The sequence below is a fragment of the Elephas maximus genome, chromosome 2 (assembly GCF_024166365.1).
Source record: "Elephas maximus indicus isolate mEleMax1 chromosome 2, mEleMax1 primary haplotype, whole genome shotgun sequence".
In the NCBI taxonomy this organism is placed as follows: domain Eukaryota; kingdom Metazoa; phylum Chordata; class Mammalia; order Proboscidea; family Elephantidae; genus Elephas; species Elephas maximus.
Window position 1 is genome coordinate 220356306 of NC_064820.1, and position 22827 is coordinate 220379132.

General features: G+C 43.3%; 1 protein-coding gene across 2 annotated transcripts in view; it reads left to right on the forward strand.

Moving 5' to 3' along the window:
- Positions 1-1384: 1384 nt before the first annotated feature.
- KCNJ15 (potassium inwardly rectifying channel subfamily J member 15) overlaps positions 1385-22827 on the forward strand; it is a 63180-nt gene continuing 41737 nt past the window's right edge. Inside the window, exon 1 of one of the 2 annotated variants that reach the window (XM_049874844.1) lies at positions 1385-1520. The gene's annotated coding sequence lies outside the window, so the exon portion shown is untranslated. Of the gene's footprint in view, positions 1599-22827 lie in introns of both variants that reach the window. The other variant, XM_049874846.1, reaches the window with a different exon arrangement.

A 22827-nucleotide genomic window follows, 5' to 3' on the forward strand; every position in this document is an offset into this window, starting at 1 on the left:
ACCAGCTCCCTCATTACCAAAAGAGCCTCTGCTTCCCTTGGCACTGCTTTGTACTCGTGTGCGGGGACCTCATTAGCAAAGACACCTATGGGAAACCCATCCTGCCTCAGGATTTACCAAGTTTCAGTGGTAGAATTCTAGCCTTCCCTGTGGGAGACAAGGGTTCCATTCCCAGCCGATGCACCTCATACACAGTCACCACCTTTCTGTCACTAGAGGCTTGTGTGTTGCTGTGATGCTGAAGAGGTTTTAGCAGAGCTTCCAGACTTAGACTAGGAAGAAAGGCCTGGTAATCTACTTTCAAAAATCAGCCAGTGAAAACCCTATGGATCACAACCAATCATGGGGATGGTGCAGGACTGGGCAGTATTTCATTTCATTATCCATGAGGTCACCATGAGTTGGGGGATGACTCAAGGGTGGTTAACAACTGCACTCTGGCCCCCCGAAGGCCGTCAACCTCATGAGCCTTGGACTGGCCTCCCGTGACATGGAACAGCTTAGGCTAAGAAGGACACAGGACTGCATTCCAGAAACAAGTTCGCTGCTTCCCTTTCCAGAGACCTAAAGATCTCCCCTTAGATTTCTGCCTCAAGGAGGGAATTCTGGCCATTTCTCATAAAAGAGCCTAAGTCTTTGCAAGAATGTTGGAAACCAAATTCCAATGTATATCCCCACTCCCAGTTTCCTGGACCCAGAAGAACTCAACTTCATCCATGTCTGTCCAACGTCTTTACAGTTTTTGATCAGGGAAACCAGATGCTATAGGAAAATTCAACAAGGCGATAAGGGGATTGAGCTGAAAACATGCATTTTCCCGTTTCTTCCTGCTTATAAGCATGCATATTTGCTGCATGTATAGTCTGTTCCAGTTTGTCCTGACTTTCCAAGGAGGCAGGGAGTTTTGTTAATATTCGTTTGGAATGGGAGAGAGGAGGGGAAAACGTATGGGTAAAGGAGAGCTTGTTAGAAAAGATAATCTGGTTATTTATTATTTATAGTTTACTTAGACAAAGGGGCCTTAAAAAAGCCTTGGAGAAGAGTGGCGGAAGTTTCTTCAAAGCTTGACTGGCGTTTTTTAAAAAGGGCATCAGTTTCTTTTATACAGGTGTTTGCAGAGCCTGGAGCTGGGTGTCCATTAGAAACCTTTGCTGGTCTGTAGATTTCCTTGAGACGCACTGCTGACATCATGGGCTCCTTTCTCAGATTCCTTCTCTCTCTCTCTCTCTCTACTTTCCTCCCTTTGCTCCCTCTCCCCTCCCTCTTTCTCTTTCTTGCCTCCCTCCCTCCCTCTGCCCAATCTCTCCCAATCTCTTTCTTTCTCTTTTCAGTTCCTTCAGGTAATTCCTACTCAAACTTGTAACAACTTGCTTTTGACTGACAGTGAGCAACGAGAGGGAGTTTTCTTCATCTGGAGAAAACCTAAGCACCTATCTTTTCCAAGGCAACCTGCATGAACTGATTTTTTTTTTAACCTTGTCATAATTCCACATTCAGCCAGGAGTCCACATTCATTGCAGGTAAGAGGTCCACACTTCCTCCAACCCTGGTGCAAGTGACAAGCTAGAGGATCTTTTTGAAACACTTTACTTCCAAAGGTAATGAGAAAGTTGTGATTCTTTTAAGACTGACTTAAATCCTTCAAGACTCTAAGCTTATCTGGGGGAATTTACAAGTGCTGTTTGCATATGGAAAACGGGTTTTTCCTTAATGATGGGACAAAAAAAAAAGTGTTTTATTCTTTCCTGAGAAACAATTTCCAGATGTTGTCTTGTTTGCTGTGGTTGAAAGTGATCTAGATCGCAGGAAAAGAATTATTCCCACTTCTCCTTGCAAGTGTTGTTTTTTTTTTTTTTTTTTTCTCCTGGTGTCTGTCAGAGCAAGTTTGTTATTGATTTTCAGCGATTATATAATTCTGCGGGTGACTTTCTGTCAGTTATTTTCCTTTGTCGGTGGAGAGATCAGTTTGGGTTGCCGTAAGGCGAAACCTCACTGGAATACTTTAAAGTCTGTTACCTATCCTTATGAGAAAAAAAGTTATGTAAGTTTTCTGTGGTAAGGTATAAAGAATGTAAACAGTTCTGACTTTGGAAATGTTATGAACTTTGTTCACGACCCATGGATTGTGCTTTTCTAATAGTTTGCGCATAATTTTCTGTGACTTTAGACTATTCTCAGCAAGTAAGTATCACACTGGGTGAAATTTCCACTTTGTTCCTGTGAAACCTAGCTTTACCTCCTCTCTCTACTTCTGCATTTAGTTGCCTGAAGGAAATAAGAATTCTTTGTTCAGTAGCAGCTTATGGACCTTACAATTTCCTTAAGTCATTGGTTACAGGTTTTACAGCAAAAGCAGCATTATAGTATTCAATTTGACAAAATTAAGGACCCCAGTTTTTTCCCACTAAGAAACTTTTAGATCGATTTCTTTTCATCTGAAATTACCTTCATCAGATTTTCTTTGGCTTACGGGAAGGATTTTGAAAATATTGTGATTCTTAAAGTTTTAGGTTTTTTTTTTTAACCTCAAAATCACACACGCACACACACACACACACACACACACACACACACACAACCAGCTTATCTCAGTTCTCCTGCCTGGTTCTGGCCTCTCTTGTCAATGTTAAATATGTAGCAATCGGCAATAGCCTTAGGTGATGCATTCTCTCCAATTTAAAACTGTCCCAAGAATCAAAAGAAAAGAGTATAACAGAACTAGAATGCATTTTTAAATACCATCGTCTTGTGAAGAGTGAGTACCAGGGAGCCTTCCAGATGAACAGTGAAGCACTTACCTCACACACAGCTTCTACCAGGACCGTTCCTTCCATACTTTCTCGGAGTTTCATTTTTTAGCAACGTCTTCCTTTTTGAGCTGTAAATCTCAGAGGTGACCGTTCTGGGAGGGACCCAGAGGCCGGATGACAGGCCTTCCCAGCACCTTAGAAAAAGTTGGAAAGAAGAATTTAACCAAATGCCCAGTAGTCCTGTCTCAGAAATGCTAATCAAATAACGGAGCTGATGTTTCTGCTCTGGGTTAAATAGACCCAGAAGTAGTTTGGGGGTTTTATAGAAATAGATTTAGTTGAGCTTTGTGATTCTCGTTGCTTAAGGAAAACACATTTTGAAAGAGACCTCCCTCCCTCTTACCACTCCTTCTTCCCACCAACCATTGTGGTCATTTTACAGAAAGTGCTATTTCTCCAATTTCCTCTCCGCACACTATAACCAATGCAGACAGCTCGTGTTTTGGGGGGCAAAGAGAGAAAGAAAGACCCCACACTTCACATGCCAGCAGTACTGGAGAGCCAAGAAAAGCAGGTCTCTCAGCCCTTCACACAGGGTGAGCGTACTCTCATTCTGCTCTGGTGTTGAGGAAGTCTGCAAAGAGCTGCTCTTTCTTGTTTTGGGGTACACACAGGCACGCGCACGCGCGCGTGTGTGTGTGTGATTATATACCTGACCACAATAAAAAGGGTGGTACAAGGAAAACCACTCCTATGTGGCTCTAGGCACCAAATACAGAGTCAAACTTTTTTGGACTGAGTCAGTAAATGTCAGGAACTAGAATGAGCCTTCTGCTGAACCCGTCTCTCTATCTGTTAGACACAGAGCAGTTCACTGACTTCTTTGCACACATAGCTCTGGACTCCAAGGCTGCCTGTAAAGTGTATTTGTACGTTGGATGCATCAGTATCTTAGAACAGACCTAGCGGGCCAGAGAATGAGCTGAAAGCAGGGTAAGGCTACAGATGCCTAACCTCTGGGAACATTGATTTAAAGCATATAAACCTCATGAATCATTCTGGTCACCCTTCTGAAGTATAGGTAATGTAACTGCTGTCTTTTCCATTGCAAAATTCAAAACACTTGACAGTAGAGGAAATCGGATGTCTCCAAATGTGCTGTTTTCATTCTTCTTTCAAGTCAAAATGACTCTACCCCAAATGTCATCAGGAAACCATTGCAAGAGTGAATGTTGGCTTTGATATTTACAAAGAAGAAAGTGTTGCTCATTAATGTGAAGACGCAAGAGAAAAAACAGGCACAGGTTATTACCCATCCTTTTCTCTTCTGCTCTTCACCTTCATCTCCTATGAGCCGCCTGGGGGCTGGAGCTTAGGTGCAGCTGGAGGCCGGGGTGTGGCGGGGCAGGACAGAACGCTCAGAGAGGAGGGCAGCAAAGTGACCAAGGGTGGGCTTGCTCTGTGCCCCTCAAGGATGCAGCGACCTGGGCAGGGGCAGATCTGACCCACACCCCCGGCTCTTTACCGCTGCCCAGGTAGCTTCCTGGTGCCAGTTATAGACAGGGGAAGACTTTCCACGGCCAGGTAGTAGCTTTAGAGGCCAGCAGCCCCAGAAGTGCCAAATCTTTCCCCAACTTTACCATCACCTATAGGAGCAAAATGAAGCTTCCTTCCCCACCTTTAAAAGCAAGCTGGAGGGCACTTATAATCGAAAAATAAAAATTTTATTTGATAAGCTTTATTTTTATTGAGACTAAAGAAAAAAGGAATTTAAAGACACTCCTGATAAAAGACGAGGTGAGAAATTTGAACCTGACATCTGCTGCCACCTCTGCAAAGTGCTCTCTAGATCACCTCAGACAGTGGTGTGGGGGTCTCCACTCAGTGTAATGCAGTCAGAGTCCACGTAACACACGCTTACTCCAGCAATAAAAAAGAAAAACAGTCACCATCAGGTCAACTCCATGTGTGTCAGAATAGAACTGTGCTCCACGGAGTTTTCAGTGACCGATTTTTTGGAAGTAGATTGCCAGGCTTTCTTTAGAGGCATCTTTGGGTAGACTGGAACCTCCAACCTTTTGGCTAGCAGCTGAGAATGGTGACCATTTGCATCACTAAGGGACTGCTGTTACTGCATTACCAGGGCTTTTTAGCCAATAACTAAGTGCTTTTTTCATAAAGAAAAGGTCCAAACTTTACGAGGTCCATTTGGAGTTCCACAGAGCCCTGAAGCCGTAGTCTCTTCAACGGGCACCATGTCTGACTTGTGAATAAATCAACAATCCAATTTGACTCTAGAAATGCACATTAGTGCCCTAATTCCTAAAATTCTTTCTATCCTTCTAGACCGAAAATTCTATAGCAAAACATTGTAGGTGTTTTCATCACTAAAGAAAGATGGATTGTGGCTTATGATGATGCTTACAACGTCAGAATATACACAAGAAGGAGGAGAAAGTTTTATTTGAGGCACAGAAACACACATGTGCCAACTATCCAATTTGTTTTCTGTCAGAAGCAATTAAATGGCAGCTACCTCAGGACTGAAGATACAAAGAAGAAGCATTTGAAAAAATTAGAAACAGAATGATCAAATTTTTGTTTTTTCCCGTATGACCCTGCAGCCCAAATTAAGACATGTAAGAATCCACATTAAACAAAGTAAGGCACCCTTCCTTCATGGACTGGTCAACAGCCATAGCAGCTGTGTTGGCTACTCATATCCTTGGTGATGGCCTCAGGGTCAATGGAATCCTGAGCCTGACTAGGTACTGGGGCTACAGATCTCCTTAACCCTCAGAGGCATAGCTGAGCCATTTGCGTACAAAGAGGGCAACACAGAGGAGGGATACAATCAGGGTGTTCTGAGGACCCAAGTGACCTGGATTGGGGTTTCCATCCACATCCTGCCTTAGTTGGAGTTGCCCTGGTGTCATGCTGGTGACTACGAAATTTTTTGCTGTTTTCTCCAGTTACGGCACCAGAAGGCAATCAGGGTTTTATGGAACCTGAAGATTATACAGAAATCATTGGGTGGTGCAAATGGCTAGGTGCTTGACTAGTAACCAAAGGGTTGGTGGTTTGAATCCACCCGGGGGCACCTCAGAAAAAAGGCCTGGTGATCTGCTTCTGAAAAGTCACAGCCTTGAAATCCCTGTGGAGCACAGTTCTACTCTGACACACTTGGGGTCACCATGAGTCCAGAAGCAACTCAATGGCAACTGGTTTGTTCTTGTTTGTTTGTTTTGGAAGATTATACAATTTGTTTCGGGAGATTACACAATTTAGTGGCCTTCTTTAAGAAAATGAAAGCAAAATTGTGACCGTCAAGTTAGGGACAATGCTTTGAAAAGGGGTAATGCAAGTGAGGAGCCCTGAAGCTTGAGTTCATTAACTTCACGATAAACTCACTCTGTGTCATACATAATAAAGACCCAATACTTGTTTCTTCAGTGAATGGTTGAATTAATATATGCAAATTTTAACTGCTGGCTTTCCCATAAGTAAATGATAAGCAAATACACCAAATAATCATGCTTATATGTATCTAATGATCAGTGATTAGGGAAAAACCATCTGGATGATATCTAGAATATTGCTCATTTCACTGGCTTGTTGTGATGAAATGTAAACTCATACATTGTGGCTGAGCTTTCAGGTCTTATCTAGGCCCAAGGGTAAGATACTATCGAAGCTGGTTTTCCTATGGGCAGAGTATGTCTGTACTGCATATGACAGAATTAATGGTTCACTTTTCCACTTGAAAAGCTCTCAGCTTGAAATGAAACCTGAAGAATATCATGCCATTCCTGCACCGAGAATACAAAATGATATTGATCATCAAGAAGGTACTTCTCATTGAAAGAACTTGAGGGTTTTCTCCTGTGAAATATCTGTGTCTGGCCTAGGCTCCCTCCTCCCTCAGTTTCCATTAGCGCTGTGTCCAGTGGCCGGTCACAATTTACAGTGTCATTTCTCGGTATTAATATTGCTAAGCCTATGCCTATCAGATATGCTCTCACTCAATGGTGTTTACATTTTCGAATATTTACAGATTGATATCTTGCTCCATCTTAGTCCTCAGCCAAAGAACACAAGGTTGGCTCCCTGAGCCTTGCTTTCCTACTTCCTAAGTTATCCTTTGTGTTTATCCACACTTTTTCAAGAAGTTTGAAAAGTTCATCCTTTGCTTTGAAACATCATGACAACTGGTACCGTCTATACTCTTCTCATGAACTCCATCCCCACATACCTGGTAGGAGTTAAAGAAAATACATGAATCCTGAAGTGCCTGGAAGCTGAGGCCTAAACCAAACAAAACCCATTGCCGTCAAGTCAATTCCAACTCATATCGACCCTACAGGGCAGAGTAGAACTGTCCCATAGGGTTTCAAAGGTAGAAGCAAATTGTCACATCTCTTTCCCATGGAGTGGCTGGTGGGTTCGAACTGCCAACCTTTCATTTAGCAGCTGAGCACTTTAACCACTGTGCCACCAGTGCCTAGCATTCTCTAAATACTAAATAATGAGACCTTTATGCTGTTTTTTTTATATTTTCAATAGTCCGTGAAAAAGATTTGTATAGAGACAGCAAGCTGCATCACAACCATTATATCCACACAGCAAGCTACATTACATCATGTGAAAGTGACAAAGACTCCGTGTGTGTCCCTCATTTACAACCTTAATAATGAAACTGACTGTGTAGGCATGTTACTGTTGTTGTCTTGTGTCGAGAGTTGGCCCCCAACTCATGAGGACCCCATGTGTTACAGAGTAGAGCTGCTGCATAGGGTTTTCTTGGTTGTAATCTTTATGGAAGCAGATTGCAAGGCGTTTTCTTCCACAGTGCTGCTGGGTGGGTTCAAACTGCCAACCTTTTGGTTACCAGCCAAGTGCAAATCTTTTGTGCCACCCAGCAATCTTGTGTAGGTATGGTGTTGTTAGGTGCTGTCGAGTCAGCTCCTACTGATAGCGACCCCATGTACAACAGAATGAAACACTGCCCAGTACTGTGCCATCCTCACAATTATTATGTTTCAGGCCATTATTGCAGGCATTGTGTCAATCCATCTCACTGAGGGTCTTCCTTTTTATCACTGACCCTCTACTTTGCCAGGCATGATGTTCTTCTCCAGAGGCTGATCCAAAGTACGTAAGATGAAGTCTCACCATCCTCACTTCTAAGGAGCATCCTGGCTGTACTTCTTCTAAGACAGATTTTTTGTTGTTGTTGTTGTTCTTCAGGCAGTCCTTGGTATATTCAATATTCTTTGCCAACATCATAATTCAATTCATCATAAATCAATTCTTCTTCGCTCTTCCTTATTTATTGTTGAACTTTCATGTACATATGAGTTAAGTCGCTGTGAGTTGGCATCAACTCGAAGGCAATGGGTTTGTATTTTTGGTTTTGGGTCAGGTTTACCTTAGTTCTCAAAGTGATGTCTTGCTTTTTAACACTTTAAAGAGGCCTTTTGCAGGAGATTTGTCCAATGCAATATGTCATTTGATTTCTTCTCTGCTACTTCCTTGGGTGTTGATTGTGAAGCCAAGTAAAATGCAATCCTTGACAACTTCTATATTTTCTCCATTTATCATGATGTTGCTTATTGGTCCAGTGTGAAGGTTTTTGTTTTCTTTATGTTGAGCAGTAATCCACACTGAAGGCTGTAGACTTTAGTCTTCATCAATAAGTGCTTCAAGTCCTCTTCACTTTCAGCAAGTGAGGTTGTGTCATCTGCGTATCTCAGGTTGTTAATGAGTCTTCTTTTAATCCTGATGCTGCATTCTTCTTCATATAGTTCAGCTTCTCGGATTATTTGCTCAGCATACAAATTGAATAAGTATAGTGAAAGGACACAACCCTGACACACACCTTTCCTGATTTTAAACCATGCAGTGTCCCCTCGTTCTGTTCAAAAGACTGCCTCTTGGTCTAGGTACAGTTTCCACATGAGCACTATTAAGTGTTCTGGAATTCCCATTCTTCGCAATGTTAACTGCAATTTGTTATGATCCACATAGTTGGATGCCTCTGCATAGTCAATAAAACACAGATGGACATCTTTCTGGTGTAGGCATAAAGAGACAATATTTCAATGTCAACAAGATCATACCACAATCGTCTTCTATTTTAAACATCTTGTCTTCTTTAATAAATTTTAAACTATAATTTCTCCTTAAGGTACAGACTAAAGATTAAGTACCCAAAGAAAAAAAATCCTTCTAAATAGTGTAAAAATGTCAGACATTGATCATGACCCTTAACAGCACTTGTTAACAAAGGAGTTGGAGATGGTATCACATGACTCTCTCCTTTTCAATACAGATACTGTGATAAACTGATTAACAGAAACTCAGGGCTCCAGCTCCGGACACCACAACCTACCCGGCCACCAGGAGCTTAAGGGAATTAAGCCAGGGATGAGAGTGGTAGGGCAGAAGAAGGGCTAGCTTCTCCCAGGGGCCAAGACAACCTTGGGAAGATGAGATGAGTGGAGGGCTCCAATCCAGTGCCTTTATAACTCAGTCTTCTGGGAATTGGGGAGAAACCCTGTGGGTTAAATGACCTAGTTTTGTGCTAAGTAAAGAGGCCTTTGTCCTTGTCTCCAGAGTAATAACCATTGCAGTAATTGGGATCCTGTGGTCTGAGACTTTCAGGCCACATCTGAGCATGTGTGCTGGAGAGTAAGGGCTGGGTGGACCAGAAAAGACTCACTCAACTAGCATCAAGAGGCATGAGTCTATCTCATATAGGACTGCCTGGTAAAAGCCCTGAACATAAATAAGGCTCAGAGAGCTTCCTGGTTGATGAGAACATCTGTTCTCGGGAGGGTAGCATATCTCTTGGGAAATGGAATTTTTGCATTTGAAACCCTCCCCAACCTCACCCTCTGTGTCTCTTCATTTGTATCCTTTTTAGCTATAATAAATCTTGAATCATAAGTATGTTATACTCTCCATGAATTCTGTGAATTTTCCCAACAAATTATCAAACTCAAAGGGGCAGTAGGAACCAGAAGGTCAGAAAGTGAGAGTGTCATATGGACTCCTGACCTTTTGGCTGGCATCCTGAAGGGATAGTGGGAAACAAGCCCTGAATTTGCGATCAGCAGGCAGAAGGTTGGGATATTGTACAGACTCCCCAAACTTACAGCTGGCATCTGCCTATTTGACCATGTGAAGGATGGTGTCCTTTTAACTAGTAAGCTCTGACCTAGCTCCGGGAGGCTACTGTCATAGAGACAGAATGCTGCAGGGATGGCTGGCGATGAGGATGGAGAAGTTGGAATGGCTCAATCTCCACATTTTGGGGATTGGATTCATGCTGATCCTTACTGCACAATTGGTGATGAGGAAGGGATCCTTATGGCACAGACCCTTTAGGTGCCGGCCATATGCATCACACATCCTGTCCGTGGGCAAGAGACAAGTCAGAGATGAGAGGGAGGGTCCTAAAACACGATCAAGTTTGACAGCAAAGCATCTACTATTCTGGGCAGCTCTACTGGTGAGCAGCATTTCCTGAGAATTCTGTATAACTTTAGGTCTGCGAGAAATAGGAAGATCTGTACTCAGGTTTGGGAAATCCTTCATGTTCTATAATACCCTCCTGGAACTTCACAGTGATCAGTAACATATCACAAACACTAAGAAGTCCTGTAGCAAGACATCCTTTAACTTTAAACCCTGAGTTGTACAACCATTTCGGACCACGAAACTGTTTCCATCTCCTCCTGCCCTCTCACAACTTTATGCATCCTTACTGAAGACAGTTAACATAGGCTGTGGTTGGTGTGTGTTTTAGGCTGGGTTCTGTAAAGAAGCACAACCAGTAAATGTATAAACATATAGAGAGAGATTTATATTAGGGAAATGGCTCATACAGTTATAGAGGCTGGAACCTGGGTCAGGCTAGAGACTACAGCTGACTCACAAAGCCACAGGGGCTGGCGAACCGAAGATCAGAAGGTCAAACAGCAGGGCTCTGGCTCGCAGGCTGAGAAGACCAATGAATCCAAAGATTGGCAGGCAAGACAGAAGTAAACTGCTAGCTCAAATCCCGAGAATTGGAGGTCAGATGAGCAGGAGCCAGCTGTAGGATCCAGAGCCAGCAAAAGCTCATGAGTCTTGCCAGAAAGTCCACTTATATTGGAGGCAGGCCTCACCCCCAAGGAAACTCCCTTTCAACTGATTGGCTACTCATAGCAGATCCCATCATGGAGGCAATCACAATATATCAAATCTCATCATGGAAGTGATCACATCATCATACGGCTGCCAAAGTACATCGTACTGCCAAACCATTGAGAATCATGGCCCAGCCAAGTTGACGCACAACCTTAACGATCACAGTGTGGGAAGCACGGTGTCGTATGTCAAGAAAGAACATATTATGTTGTTCCTGCTGCCACTTGGCTATACCTTGTATTTGGGGGAGCTGCCCTCCTATAGCAGGCACCTGGCTAGCCTTTGAGATTGCAGACTAACAGCTTACAGGCACCCCCAAATAATTTATTTACTCCCACCCCTTTACTTCTTTATATCCACCTTATCTCCAAAAGGACTTAAGTAAATTTACGAAGACACATCCCCACATCCTCACCGGAATGTATTGTCTCCTATAATGTCAACTGTAACTCTTGGCAACCTTATGTACCTCAGCGTTTGAGCCCATCATTGTGACTACTGTGCTAATCCATCTCACCAGGGCTCTCCCTCACACTTACTGGCCCTCTCCTTCACCAAACATGATGTCTTTCTCTGGTGATTGATCCCTTCTGATGACATACCCAAACCAAGCAATTTGGACAATGTTCTATTGTGATCCACAAGCCTTTCGTTAGTTAATTTTTGGAAGTAACTCACCATGCCTTTCTCTCTAGTCTGTCTTAGTCTGGAAGTTCTTCTGAAACCTGCCCACCATAGGTGACTCTACTGGTATTTGAAATACTGGGGGCATAGCTTCCAGCATCACAGTGAGACGTAAGCCACCATAGTATGACAAACTGACAAGTAAGTGAGGGTACACAAATGTAATATGACTTAAAAATAGATAAGAAACCAAAAATAAGGGTAAGCCTCAAAGAGATAATTTGATTAAATCATTTACATATATAACTTTTAAAATTTGAAGGGAAATATAACTAAGTGTACACAGATACACAGTAGTGGAATCTTGTGTGTAGATTTTATTTCATGTTTGAACCTGGGGATTACTTAAGCAGTTGTTGAATCTGATTTTGCATGCACCGTATTTTATATTTCTTTTGAAAGACAGTGTTGCTCGGAAACTTTTTTTTTTTAACATCACTATGCCTATAATTTAATTTTCCGTAACTAAAGTTGTAAACTTTCTCCATTGGCTTAGGCTTAAGTCCGGCATCAGCATCAGGGAGCCACCTCTGGTCCACTAAGCCTGGGCCAGGCAGTGCTTCATGATCCCCACAACATCCTAGCCGTGGGTCATCTGCTCGGTCCTACTATACAAGGACCTGGGTAGCTGCCTATCTCCCACCCTGACCTACCAGCTCCCAGGCAGTAGAGACTGTATGTGATTCTAGCTTCGTGCTCCCAGTACTGGGCACAGGTAATGCCTCAGGTAGTATTTGTTGAATCAACATGCACTGGCATGAAGGCACAAATTTTTGCTGTAATTATGTCTTCAGTTGCGCTATGAATCTACACCCATTCCAACCTGCAAACACAGAGCTTTTCATCTGCAGTGTTTGGAAATAACATATACCCGAAAACTATTTCCTGGTGCCTTTTCTGCCTTGGAGATACTTTGGGTGGCACAAATGGTTAAGCGCTCAGCTACTAACTAAAAGATTGGCATTCCAGCCCATTCAGAGGTGCTTTGGAAGAAAGGCCTGGAAATTGACTTCTGAAAGATCATAGCCATTGAAGACCCTGTGGAGAGAAGGTCTGCTCTGAAACACATGGGGTCACCATTAGTTGGAATCAACTCAAAGGCAGCTGGTTTAGTTTGGTTTGGTTTTTGGTTTCTCTCTTAGAGTCTCTGGGTGGTACAAACGGTTAACGCGCTTGGCTGCTAACCAAAAGATTCGAGGTTCAAGTTCACTGAGAGGGACCTCAGAAGAAAGGCCTGGTGATCTATTTCTGAAAAATCAGCCACTGAAAACCATATGGAGCATAGGTCTACGCTGATACACGTGAGACGCTATGATGGAAACTGTTTTTTTTTTTTTTTTTAAATTTTCTTCCTCGATGGACATTGCAAAAGGGTAGATTGGTTTGCAGAATTATGAAGTGGCATTATTAATGAGAGGGACAAGTTTTCTGAGTGAGAACAGGCAGACCTACCATCTGCCTACAATACGGTAGCTGTGTAACCTCAATAGGGGAAAAAGAGGAGCCATGCAGAGCATTCTGGAAAGGAAAAAAATGAAGAAAATTGAAATAAAGCAGAAAAATAAATACAGAGCCAGCAGGGTTCAGCGTGGGAGTGTGGGCTGGAGAAGAAAACAAGGGAAAGAAATAAAAGGAAGAATTTACTGCAATCCTGGGGTGGAAAGGGGTGATTTGATCCATGGTGCAGCAAATCCAGGAGACAACATAATTAGGGTAGTTTTAGTTTCTCCCAAATGCTATATTTAGATATGGTCTGTGTTAACATACCTGTGGCAATAAAGGTATTTGGCTCTCAATGTGTTTTAAATTTTCAGTTGAAGAGAATTTTCTAAGATTTGCCCATTTTGAAGATGAAATGTCATAGGGATAAAACCCATAAGACCCACTTTTCTGTGATTACAATCAAATGCATTTCATTCTGACTCGGAGCAGTCTATGGCGGTATATGGTGTTTCAGAGTCTAGGACTGCATGAGGGTCTGTATATTTAAACATGAACTTTGTAATTATGGATATTAACTTGTCTCATCCAATATCCTGGGAATGTTTCCTAATCTATGCTTTCTACATATGAAGAAATAGTCTATGCATTATGAACCCTATAGTTGGCAGAAAAGTATATCGAATGAGGATTTTGGATAGTTGGAGTCTCTGGGTGGTACAAATGTTTAACATGCTCAGCTGCTAACTAAAATGTTAGTGGTTCAAGTCTACCCAGAGGCACCTCAGAAGGCCTGGTGATCTCCTTCCAAATAATCGGCCACCAAAAACCCTAAGGAGCACAGTTTTACCCCATACACTTGGGGTTGCCATGAGTCGGATCTTAATGGCAGCTGCTTTGTTTCATTCTGGGTTTTGTTTTGGATAGTTAGGCTCTAACCCTCCGGCATCTCCACTCAGCACACGCTTGTTGGTCACTTGCTCTGCAGTGGTCATACTTCAGAAGATATAGATGGAGAAGATTCAAGGAACCTCCTGTCTGCTGTCGGGGAGGAGGCTTGGATGGAATGGAGGTGGAGAAATAGACAAAATACACAAAGCACAAGAATGGCTGTGGTTCAAGCTGGGCCATGGTAAGAATTATATGAAGGGTCCTGGCGAAGGGCTGTGCAAAGTAAGAGGTGGAAAGAGCATATCCTTTGGGGACAGTTGGGAAAGGTTTGGAGGCATCTGTGATGATCCTTGAGGGATAATAGGGTTCAAGAGTCAGGATGAGGAGGAGGAGCTATCAGAGGCCAGAGAACAGCATGAGGAAAGACACGATAGAAGAGAAGTGAAGAAAAGCCCCCACACAGACAGGGGTTGAGGTGACCATAGGATGGAATAGGAGGGTGATGACAATAACCAAGACAAGGATTATAACTGATACTGCTAAGGGCTCACTAAGGGCCATGCGCTGTACTTAGTACTTCCTCATCCTCACAACTGCCTATGAAGTAGGCTTTACTGTTAGCCTTATTTTAGAGACGAGCAAACCAGGACACGGCGGCCAAGAACTGTTCATTGTGGCCAGCTTCAGGAGGGGTTAAACTGAGCTCTGAAGCGAAGCTGTCCATCTCTAGAGGTCACACCCTTAGTTCCTCTGTCATAGAGATGACATTCAAGGGTAGGCTGTTTGGGAAGGACTGATTGGAAAGGACTGGTGGGGCAGGATTGGTTAGAAAGAACTGGCTGGGGAGGGCTGTTGGGCTGGACTCTTCGGGCAGGATTGATTGGGGAGGACTAGTTGGGAAGGACTGGTTGGGAAGACTGGTTGGATAGGACTGGTTGGGCAGGATTGGTTGAGGAGGACTGGTTGGGCAGGATTGGTTGGGAAGGACTGGATGGGAAGGACTGATTGGGGCGGACTTGTTGGTGCTGAATTTGGTGGACAATAAGGAGTCACTGAAGGTTTTGTGTGGGTTTTAAACCAGTGAGCTAATGGGTTCTGAGCTGCACTTTTAGAAATATTAGTCTGGCAGTGGTGTGGGGAGACCATTGCAGCCAAGCGACTAGTTGGAAGGGTATTTTGAGAGGCTGGGGAGTAACTAAAGCAGACCCAGTTCAGAACAGTGGCTGCAGACAGTGGAAAGAGAGACCCTCATGCCAGATGCATCAAGAAGGTAGGCTCTCTGGGCTCACACAGGATTGTATACAGGAGTGAAGGAGTTTAAAGATATTAGAGAGGTGAAAGAATGTGGATGCTGTGGTTAGGAACCGAAAGTCAGGAGAAGTAACTGGACTGAGGAAGAATAATATGAGTTGAGTTTTGAGTAAGTAAGTGCTGAGAACTGAGCAGTTTTTACAGGAAAGATGTTTCAGGGGATGTTGGAAATACTGATTGGATCTCAAAGAAGACCTTGTTGGTGTTATTGTTGTTAGCTGCCTTCATATCAGCCCCTGACTCATGGAGACACTGTGCACAACAGAATGAATGAAATCCTGCCTGGTCCTCTGCCATCCCCACGATTGATTGCAGATCAGACTGTTGTGATCCATAGGGTATTCACTGGCTTATTTTCAGAAGCAGATCACCAGGCCTTTCTTCCTAGTCTGTCTTAGTCTGGAAGGTCCATTGAAACCTATTCAGCATCATAGCAACACTCAAGCCCCCACTGACAGATGGGTGGTGGCTGTGTATGAGGTGCTCTGTCCAGAAATCAATTCCGGGCTGCCAGCAGGGAAAGTGAGAATTCTACCACTGAACCACCACTGTGCCTTTGCTGTAGATGAACAAAAGTTGAAGTAATAGGATGAAGAATGGTCATGAGGGTAAGGTAGAGAATGCCAAGAGAGTGCAAAGAGAAAATAAGAGCTTGAGCGTAAGACTTTGGGAGATATAATTTGGGGTTGGAGAAGAAGAACAGTCCACAAAGCAGAAAGAGAAAGAATCATCACAGAAGCAGATAGAAGACCAAAGAGTCTCTGGCCCAATAGCAAATGACAGTAGGAATTTTCTGAAGAAGACACAGTTAACAGTGCCACCGCTGGCTCACATAACAGAGAAGAAAGAAGGAGGGGAGTCCTGAGAATGCTTGGGAGTCAAAGGAAAGAAGCAGTGGAGAGTTTGAAGGTACAACAAGAAAAGATGGCGAAAGAGTTTGAAAGCCAGGTTCCCAGCACATGCTCCAGATAAATGGTGGAGGAATTGAGAGATTAATGTTTGGCTGGCAAATCAGAGTTCTCAAAGGCTGGAGAACAGCTGTTTCTGAGCCTGTTGATGGTGATTGTTTCTTGTCCTCTATTTACTCTTCAAAGTGCGGCTAACCCATTCCCCTTCCTCCTTAAAGTCAACCAAGTTATTCAATAAATTAACACGTATCCTGATTCTTAAAACATGTGCTTAGCTTGGAAGGATGATCACATGTGCAACCATCGTGTGATGAATTCCGTAACAATCACTGACAACATGAAAATTCCAGCAACTCTGGCCCCTTTAAAAGTAGGTAACTGCTTTTTTTTGAGTTATGTACTTCAGTTTTCTGACAAAATCTGAATAAGCCACAAGCTCGTTGTTGAATGTGTTTCCAATAAAAAGGGGAAGATAATGCTGTGCCCAAATTTGCTAATTACTGCAATGATTAAAGCAAGGCTTTTCAAGTTTATTCTTTCATAAGATTGGCGAACTTTTGAACACACACAGGATCCGGCAAAGATAGCAGTAACGATGGAGAGGAAATAAATAAGCAACGCCGGTTCCCTTCAGAACAATTCGGTGATGGATTTAAACCTACATGCCACTTGAAGTTTGTTTTGCTAGGACTGCCTTCTGGTTTTTCAGAGCTGTCCTGCAGTTAGCAAAATGTCAAGTGCTGTAGTATGGTAGTTTAGGGGAAAAAAAAGGGTAAACAGAATTAAAAAAATAAAATCACAGCCTGAGTGTTCTTAGCAAACATATATGGGGAGCTAAAAACGTCTGACAAAAGTACTTGGAAGCTTACAGAAAAAAAGATGGGAGGAGAGTGAGAAAAAGCCCCTCACAGATCATCTAGAAGTACCAAAAACAAGGTCATTCTCATAAGAGAGGCAGCCTGATCAAATGAAAGAACATGGATTTTGGAATCCCACATACTTGGATACAAATTCCCCGTGTGCAGTCTCGTAACCTAGTCTCCATGCGGGAGACCCAGATTCAATTCCCAGCCAGCGCATCTCAGGTGCAGCCACCATCTATCTGTCACTGGAGGCTTGTGGGTTCCTATGATACTGAACAGGTTTCAGTACAGCTTCCAGACTAAGATGGCCTAGGAAGAAAGACCTGGCAATCACTTCTGAAAATCAGCCAATGAAAACCTGTGGATCACAGTCTGATCCTGGCAGCATTTCATTCGGTTGTACATGGGTCACTATATGTCAGGGGCTGGCTTGATGACAGCTAACAACAAGAATCTCCTAGCCACAGTACACTGGTAAGCTACACTACTGTTCTGAGCCTCAGTTTCTTAGCCCATGGCACGGAATATGGGAAGCAATGAACAGATGTTGGTTCCTTCTCTCTCCGCTCCAGGTCCCCCCAAAAACCAAAAAACCCATCTCTCTCCAATCCTCCTTCCTCACCCAGGTGAATGCAAGGCTTTTGCTTTAGGCAGCTGGTGAAAAGGTTAGACTTGGAAGTGGAAGCCCTGGATTGGAGTCCCCACTTAAGGGGAATGGTGTGTGGGGGGCGGGAGGAGGTGATCCTCACCAAGTTATCTAACTTCTTAGTGTCTCACCTATAAACCTGGGAGAAATTCCTACTAGCAGAGATAACATTGTTGTTGTTAGCTGCCATCAAGTTGCTCCGACTCATGGCAACCCCATATACCACAGAATGAGATGTTGCCCAATCCTGCACCATCTTCACAGTCACAGGCATCCTTGAGCCCATTGTTGTGGCTATTGTGTAGTGCCTTCCAACCTAGCGGGCTCATCTTCCAGCACAGTATCAGACAATGTTCTGTTGTGATCTGTAGGTTTTTCACTGGCCAATTTTCAGAAGTAGATCGCCACACTTTTCTTCCTAGTCTGTCATAGTTTGGAACCTCCAATGAAGCCTATCCACCATGGGTGACCCTGCTGGTGTTTGAAATACTGGTGACTCACAATCCTTGTTATGCTTGAGCCCATTGTTGCCTTCCATCCTGGGGGGCTCCTCATCTGGCCCTATATCAGGGAATGTTCCACTGCTATTCATAAGGTTTTCACTGGTTAATTACCTTCAGAAGTAGATTGCCAGGTCCTTCTTCTTAGTTTGTCTTGGTCTGGAAACTCAGCTGAAACCTGTCCGCCATGGGTGACCCTTCTGCTATTTGAAAATCCGTGGCATAGCTTCCAGCATCACAGCAACACACAAGCCCCCACAGCACAACAAACTGACAGATGCATGGGGGATTTACATAAATATAAATATTTAAAGCAGAAATATATATATGTATATGTACACACACGTAGTTCTGCTTTTGAAAACTCACTGTGTAAAGAAACCCTGAATTGCAGAGTCTAGGTCATCCTCAGGCACAATCCTCAAGCAGTTTTTCTTTTTTTAACATTTGAAAAGGAATACACTCCTCTCTCCACTCAAAATGTGATCAGCGAGCATTTATATGTGACAGCTAGCGTACTGGACTTGCCTCTAGAAGCAACATGGCAAATGGAACCAGAAATTATCATTGCAATGATATATTTTTCTTGAGGTTCTTTCTTTGCTCTTAAAAATACACTGAAACGTTAAAAAGGTAACTGTCGCCTAAGTTTTCTAAAGGGAGGAGAGAGACACAGAAGAGAAAGAATATGAACTTGGCATACCGGTGAACCATACTCTGGAATTTGGGTGGGTCTAGGAAAAAGTACAGACCTCAGTGGAAAATGCGCATGGTTGTGTGAGAAATCCCTGTAAACTATAAATTGACTACATAGTGCACGAGCTGGCATGGAGAGAAACCACAATGCTCTCTGAAGTCAGGTAAGACAGGGCAGAGAGTGAATTTTGCACTAGGGGTTCACCCAGATATGATTGGGAGATGGGGCTGGTTATATGGTTTTAATTATTAGCCATCTTAACTGGGTCTTTGAACCTGATCATTGCAAAGCATTTACCACTGGAGTGGTCTGTGGGTGACCTGCTTATGATCAAGGTCCTCATTAAGGCTCAATTTATCCCAGTCCCTTTCCCACCTTCCCCTACCAATCACCCTGTTCAATTAAGCTGCTCAATTTATTACCAGCTCATTGCCTTTACCTGTGTGGTTTGTTTTCCTGGAAAGCCATATTTTTTTTTTCTTCTCCTATCAGAATTTCATTACGCATCCTTCAAGGCCCTTCAAGGTCAGTGGAAGCTCAGCCTTCCCTTGCCCATGGAGCCTGACTCCTTCTGTGCTTCCCGATTCTCATTTTCTCTTAAGCTGGACAAAGCCCCTGAGAACCTAATCCTAGAGTGTGTTTTGATTCCAGGACCTGGTTGGTGTAGGTACTGCCTATATCCTCAGTTAGAGTACAGGTCCCAGGAAGGCCAAGAACACAATGTAATAGAGCTAAAATCAGCCACCCTTTGCTGAGTCTTGCTTGGCACCTTGGGCTGGGTGCATTCCATTCACTGTCTGTAATGTCTAATGGGAGGTGAGCTCTATTAACCTCCATTTTCAAAATCTGATGATGATGATAGCTGCCTTTGCGTTGACTCCAACTCACAGTGACTTTATGTACAACAGAACAAAACATTGCCTGGTCCTGCATCATCCTTACAATTGCCATTGTTACGGCTGCTGTGCCACTCCATCTTATTGAGAGTCTCTCATACCCTTGCTGGCCCTCTACTTCACCAAACACGATGTCATCCTCCAGCAATTGATACCGCTGAGATTGATACAGAGATTGATGACATGTCCAAAGCAAATGAGTCAGAAAATATTCTGTTGTGATCCATAAGGTTTTCATGGTTAATTTTTGGAGGTAGATCACCAGACCTCTCTTCCTAGACTATTTTAGTCTGAAAGCTCTGCTGAAACCTGTCTACCACAGGTGGCCTTGCTGATATTTAAGATATTGGTGGCATAGCTTCCGGCATCACAGCCACACATGAGTCATCACAGTACAACACACTGACAGCCTGGTGGTGCTTTCAAAATCCAGAAAACTGAAAATCAAGGAGCTAAAGCCCCTTGTCCAAAGTCACCCCCTACACCAATTACCTTCCACAAGGCGTCTCACTTAATTCTCAGAATCATCCTCTGAGGTAGGTCTTGTTATCCCCAGCTTCCAGATTTCAAATAATTTGGCCCCAAGGTTGTGATTAGAAGACCTGAGATTTGAACCCAAGTCTGTCTGCCACTCCAACCCTGTACCTTTCCCACTATATCACACTGCTTTCCTATCACTAAAATCTCTGGCACAAATTTGAGCATGGAATAATGTTAAAGGAGTACATGATGGTTCATCCCGTTTTGTCAGAATTAAGGGAAGATAACAAAAATCTGCATGCTTGTCCGGAGCAGCATTCTGCCATATATTTATGGCAGGACCAAGACAAAACTACTCTTCATTCCTTGCTTTACAGAAACAGGCTGAAAAGATTCATGATCCTGTTAATATTTAAGGTAGTGTATAACTATATTTATCTTCTGGGTCAAAAAATTCTCTACAAGCAAATTGCATTACCAAGGAATTTTAAATGCAGCAAACGTGTTTATAGCCCTCTTTCACCAAAAGTATGTAGCCAAAGACGTCTCCACCTGGCAGCGATGCTCTGATCCTCTGATGCCAAGTGAGTCTGAGCACCAAGAGGCACCAAAAGCAAGAGGGGTCTTACTTGAATGAGCTTTAATCTTTCCAAACCCTCTCAGTAGCAAAACTGTGCCTGGCATCTTCCAAGAAAGGTGTTCACATAAGCTTAAATTTGGGTCCTAGCCTCTCTATACTTTGTCTTCACATTTCACTTCATTGGAAGTTAAAGCTTAAAAGGGCTCCAGAGAACTTATCGCCTCATCCCCCGTGCCCAATACAGATGAGGAAACTGAGACCCAGAGGGGACATGAGTCTTGCCCAAAGCTTTGTAGCTCATAGAATAACTGGCATCAGAACCTAGTTCTTCTAACGATGTCTGGCATTCTTCACTGCACCTCCTATTATCCCAGGTGGAACCTAAAGATGAAAAGATGAACTGAAACTCAAAGAGAAACAAAATAATTAAACTGTTCAATAGTTAGGAGCATTTGAACTGTAGTGTTGGCAAAGAATATTGAATATACCATGTACTGCCAAAAGAACGAACAGATCAGTCTTAGAAGAAATACCACCAGAATGTTCCTTAGAAACAAGGATGGTGGAGCGAGACTTCTGCTCACTTACTTTGAACACGTCATCAAAAAAGACCAATCGTTAAAAAAGGTAAAATAGAGGGTCAATGAAAACAACGGAAACCTTCAATGAGATGGATTGACACAATAACCACAACAATGGACTCAAACATACCAGGGACCATGAAGATGGTACAGGACCAGGTGACATTTTGTTGTGCTATTCATAAGGTCACCATGAGTTGGAGTTGACCTGAGGGCAGCTAACAATAACAACAGTAGAGTTTAGAGGCAGACATGAAGGCAATGAGTGGAAAGAAATAGAACATCAGGTAAACATTAGCAAGTTTTATAAAGGTGTATTACCACCAATTGCCATCAAATTGACTCTGGCTCACGGAGACCCTACGTGTGTAAGAGTAGAACTGTATTGCATACAGTTTTCAATGACTAATTTTTTGGAAGTAGATCACCAGACCTTTCTTCCAAGGTGCTTGTTGGTGGATTCAAATCTCCTACCTTTACATTAACAGCCGAGCGCATTAACCATTTGCACCACGTCGTGTCCAGAAGGTCAATATGAGAACAGATCGCACAGGGAAGAAGCCGTCTGCAGAAATGCATATGGCGGTCATCAAAAATGAAGGTGCATGAGAGCAATCCAATGGCACAAGAAGTTGCTAGCATGTTCCCATTTGTTTGTAATAATTATCCACAGCAAGCAGCTGCTCATACTCTTGGTCTTTTAAAAGCAAATTGCAAAATCTGTGACCTGCCACCACGATCAGGTCCAGGACAGAAAGTGCGAGGCCCATGACAGTTCTCAGAAGTAATAAAAATGTGAGGTTCGACCAGATAATTTTCCAAGGGTCCAGAGCACTTTGGAGAGAACTCAAAAGAGAGAAAGAATTTCTAGTGTCTCCTAAACAAGTAACCAGCTACTGAGAAGTTAACTCTGACTCATGGTGACCCCATGTGTGTCAGAGTAGAGCTGTGCTCCATAGGATTTTCAATGGCTGGTTTTTCAGAAGTAGATCGCCAGGGCTTTGTTCCAAGGTGCATTTGGTGGAATCAAGCCTCCAAACCTTCAGTCAGCAGCCAAGCGTGTTACCCAGGGACTTATTTTCCGAAAAAATAAGAAAAATGCTTGGGCTACCTTTCAGGCCTCTGTGGTAGTGCTACTTAGCAGTCTGGATTGCCAGATACCTTAGAGGGCTATTGCCAGATAGCCTAGAGCTATGTGAGAAAATAAATACGATGCAAGGAGATTGTCTTTCACCCATAAAAAATGAAGTGCATTTCTGGAAGCCCAAGTGGGCCTGGGAAGTACTCTGCCCTTGGAGGAGGTGGTGGGGACTAAAGGTCCTGCTTGAATACCCAATGTCTACCTCTTGTGGGTGGAGAGCATGTTCCCTCCCACTTGGTCAGGTGTCACATGAGCACATAGCCTGC